We start from the raw sequence: 3994 nt of genomic DNA, 5'->3' as shown, positions 1-3994 counted from the left end.
GGCCGCGTCATGGACGAGCAGTGTAGGCAGCGGTTCTGGGGAAAACTGGAGCGGGGGAGGAGAAGTGAACAACAGCAGGGAGGGAGCAGCGACAGGGGAAGCAGCGACAAGCGATAGGTAACTATCGGCGAGGTAGACATGGGATCCACGATGCGGAGGGACAAACGGGAGGCCTCGACCTAGAGGAACCGAGAGCAACGATGTGTCGCTGGCCCACCCCTCCTGACGAAGAAGGTAGGCACGGCCCAGCTCATTGCTACTCGTTTGTACTGCCCGATGCTACCCATGTGTATATTTATGATAAATTTTAACCTTTTTTTGCTTGGATTTCTGGGAATTATGAACTTGTACTTATCGGCGCCATACACTCGTACTTCCATGCCTAATTTCTTTGAAGCATATGCCGTAAAATAAACTTTCACTTATCCACAATTAGCCTAGCAGACACGGACAGCAGTGGCATAATTCAGATGAGCTTTTCTACACTTCGTGCAAACAAAAGTTGAAATTATAGGCATGAAAATTGAGTCGGGGCACCCACATGCGCTGCTACACGCACGTTCACCCAGCGGCTAGTGAGCGCTGCTGCCGGAAGAGGCCGTAGCAGTAGAACGACTTGCGATGCTGCTGCACTGCTTGCACTTCATTTCTCAATAGCTTTGTACTGTCGATTCAATTGATTTCTGCAGGAATAAAAAAAGCCCAGCTCGTGGTCGTGGCCGCCCGCGCCCAGGAACGACTTTGGAAGAAATCCATGACGGGCAAGCCAGCCAACGAGCACCCACGACCAAATCCGGCGAATGAAGCAAGAGAAAAATATCTGCATCATCGAAATGGAGTCTGTGCTGCGCCCCAGACCTGAACGGCTGGACGCGGGCGGAGGAGAGCCGCGCCGGTGGCCAGGAGTCGCGCCGTTGCACTGCCGGCAGTGAGCAGGCATGATCTCGCCAGCGCGGAGTAGCAGCTTCTTCAGGGAATCATCGGCGTGAGCAGGGAAGCCGCCGAGTGCTTCGCGTGGGTGGCGCGAGCCTGAGCGCCCGAGGCGGCACGTCGTCTGCTGGTCGGTGGAGCGTTGACCTCCGACGGCGCCTCGTCTGCTGGCGGGCGGCTTGGAGCTTCAGGCGCAGCAGGAGCCGCAACTCGAGGGTGCAGGGTCGAGCCGTATCTCGCCGGTGTCCAGCGAGTACCACCCGGAGCCTCCATGGCGGGGGTAGGAGCTGCTCGTGGTCGCCCTCGACCTGGGGATGGGGCGCTGCCGCGTTGCGCAGCCCCTCTGACCTGCAGCGCCACGCGGACCATACGGGAGGCATCCCGGAGACGCGGGGGAGCAGGCGGATGGTGGGAGGAAGGGCGGCCGCCGCCGCGCTCGATGGAGGGGAGGCCAGCCGCCGCGCACGATGTAGGGAGGCCGGCCGTCGGCGCGCGTGCTGGAACCTGCCGCGGCGGCGCGAAGGCCCTGGAACGTGTGGCGGGACGAGGGAGCAGGGGCCTCGCCGGCGGCGTGGGAGCAGGGAGCCGGCCGGCAGGGAGAAGGTGGAGGTCGTGGGGAAAGTTGATTCATTGGTGAGGGTGGGCATTGGATAGGGCGAGTTTGTCTTTTCTCTATGCCTGTAAATGGTCACGGGCCGTCCACGGGGCCGCCAGCCCAGCCCAGTTAAAACCTGTTATCGAACACCCACGGTCAGACTAAAAACCGAGATGGGCTGTAGCGGCACGTTCGCTACCGCCGCCTCGCAGGGTCCAGTCTCGCTGTCACTCCGCTTTCTCCGTCTCGAATCCTCGCTCTCCCTCGAAGTCTGGCGGCTCTCTCTCCCTCGTCCCCTTCGACCGGCGGCGGCCTGTCGCCATGGCCGGAGAAACTCCGCCGCCTCGAGCCCTCGATTAGATAGGGTTCAGCCTCGGTAGTTGCTCCGCTCGCTCCCTCGCAGCCTCGCTCCGCCCTCCCTTGTCCCCTTCGACCGGCGGCCCGGCGCCATGGCCGGAGAAACTACGCTGCCTCTCCCTCCCCTCAATCGACCGCCCCTCCCTCCGCGCCCCTACTCCCTCTACGGCCAAGATCTGTGGGGAGCTACCGAAGAAGATTGGAAAGAAGGTATTGCGTGATTTGACCTCGGCCCTGTGTTGTGATTTACCTAGGATTCCTGTGAAATTTTGTGATTTGCCACCATATTTAGCATTCTGTTTTTCTTTTGTTCACCAGATCCCTGCAGAAATATGGTCAACTCGTCATTGCTAGACACAAGAAAATTGAATCTGTAATCTTTTATTTAAGGTCCAGATTAAGTAAAAGTACAACACCACACCACCAATTGAATTGCCTCCATTTTGTGCGAAGGCCTATCAACACCATTGATCTGCTTTTATGCTTTTGATCCCACAAGAAAAGGTACAGCAAAACAATGTTCTGTGCCTTACTCTTAAATTTTTATCTTCTTTTATTCTTTATATGCTGCAACACATTTCGGTGTATAGCTGTATAACAGGCCTGTTCATTTGAAGCACAATCTGAAACTTAGCATTTAATTTTCAGTACATTTTGGATTATAGCTTTACAGCAGGCCTGTTCATTGAAGCCACGGTACAGTAGTAGTTAACTAGTTATGCTACTTGATATCATATAATCTGTGACATTTCATAGCAATAGACACTCTGTTTTGATTTGAGAATGTTAAGCAACTAGTGTGCCAGTAATGAATTCTCAAAGGAAAATACATCACCTCCATTTAATTTTTATCATTTAGACTTTATGATATTTTATATGCTCAACTACTTTGCAACTTTTGCATTGAGAAGCCAGTCAAGCCACAAAGGGATTTTTTGTTCCAGCTTCTTCACTGCATAATTGTCTTTTGTCATCTGAGAGTTCTTAAATTTCTGTGAAATTCCTTGCCTGCAGGTAGTTATTCTGAAATTTCTATGGTGTGCTAGAGAAGTCTGCACGACACTAGTATTCCGATAGAGATTGGAGAAACCAAGTTACTCGCCGCCGTGTCCGCCCGTCTTTCGCACCGGAGCGGGGGGAATGGAAGAAGTCCGAGGGCGCGCGCAAGCGCAGCGCCCGCCGGTGGATGAACTGTGGGTGTGAGCCCCCAGGGAAGCTCGCCAAGTACGGCAACGCTGGTGAGGGCTCCTCGTCCGGCCAGTCAAGCCGCGCACCGCGGCTCCCCGTCGCGGATCCGCGACGACGACCACCTTGTCCCCGCGCGGTCGCCGACCTTCTCCACCGGGACTACGTCCAAGGCAGCGACGAGAAGGAGGCCGTCCTCGCGCAGACCAAGGCCGTCAGCGCGGCGGAGCCTCGCGCGCGCTTCCGCCGGGAGGAGGCGGACGCCGTCCACCAGGTCCGTGAATACGAGGCGGCCCGTTGGGAGGTCCGCGTCCGCCGCGTCAAGCTCGACTCTGCCGCCGACAAGCTGCGCCACCACCGGCACCGCCGCGCGCCATAGGTCACTATACTAGCCGCATTTTGCTTTAGCTAGGTAGCGCTTGCCGGTGTACCAGTAATGTAGCTTCAATTTGTCGAACAATGTAAGTTTCGATGCTCAATGAGAGCATCTATTTCATGTCGAACTATGATCATTGCCTAATTTACCCGCGTCATTTCGAATTCCTCTTTTCAGTTCCATTTTTGCGGTTTCTATTCTACGGCACTACCAAAATTGAACGAACTTATGTTTTCGGAAGACTGAAAACCACTTTTTTTTGGTTTGCACTTTTTCGGGCTCTACTAAAGATGCTCTTATGACATCGTCTGTAATTTGAGATAACTTTACATGTAACCATTATGTAATGCTTACAGGGGCATTCAGTTTAATTGGAGCCTGCGTTGATGTGCATCGATTTCTTAGATTTGCATCGATGCGTTGTTGTATTGATGTGGTACTGTGGTGGTTCACGCACAACAGGAGAGGAAAAAAATGACTTTCCTGGACGCGCGTATACGGAGGCGTCTCTATCTAGCAATTTGCTACGCAGGTCCACGTCCCACGTTCCA

At 54.4% G+C, this 3994-nt stretch overlaps 1 long non-coding RNA gene across 1 annotated transcript; it reads left to right on the top strand.

The window, feature by feature from the left end:
• Positions 1-1776: 1776 nt before the first annotated feature.
• On the top strand, positions 1777-3076 carry LOC124702468. Its single transcript, XR_007002512.1, has 3 exons — positions 1777-2092; positions 2201-2386; positions 2897-3076. It is a non-coding gene; the product is annotated as an uncharacterized LOC124702468 (long non-coding RNA).
• Positions 3077-3994: the final 918 nt, after the last annotated feature.

The sequence above is a fragment of the Lolium rigidum genome, chromosome 3 (genome assembly GCF_022539505.1).
Source record: "Lolium rigidum isolate FL_2022 chromosome 3, APGP_CSIRO_Lrig_0.1, whole genome shotgun sequence".
Lineage (NCBI taxonomy): Eukaryota > Viridiplantae > Streptophyta > Magnoliopsida > Poales > Poaceae > Lolium > Lolium rigidum.
The sequence above is the reverse complement of the archived record's forward strand: the minus strand, read 5'-3'. Positions and strand labels throughout refer to the sequence as shown.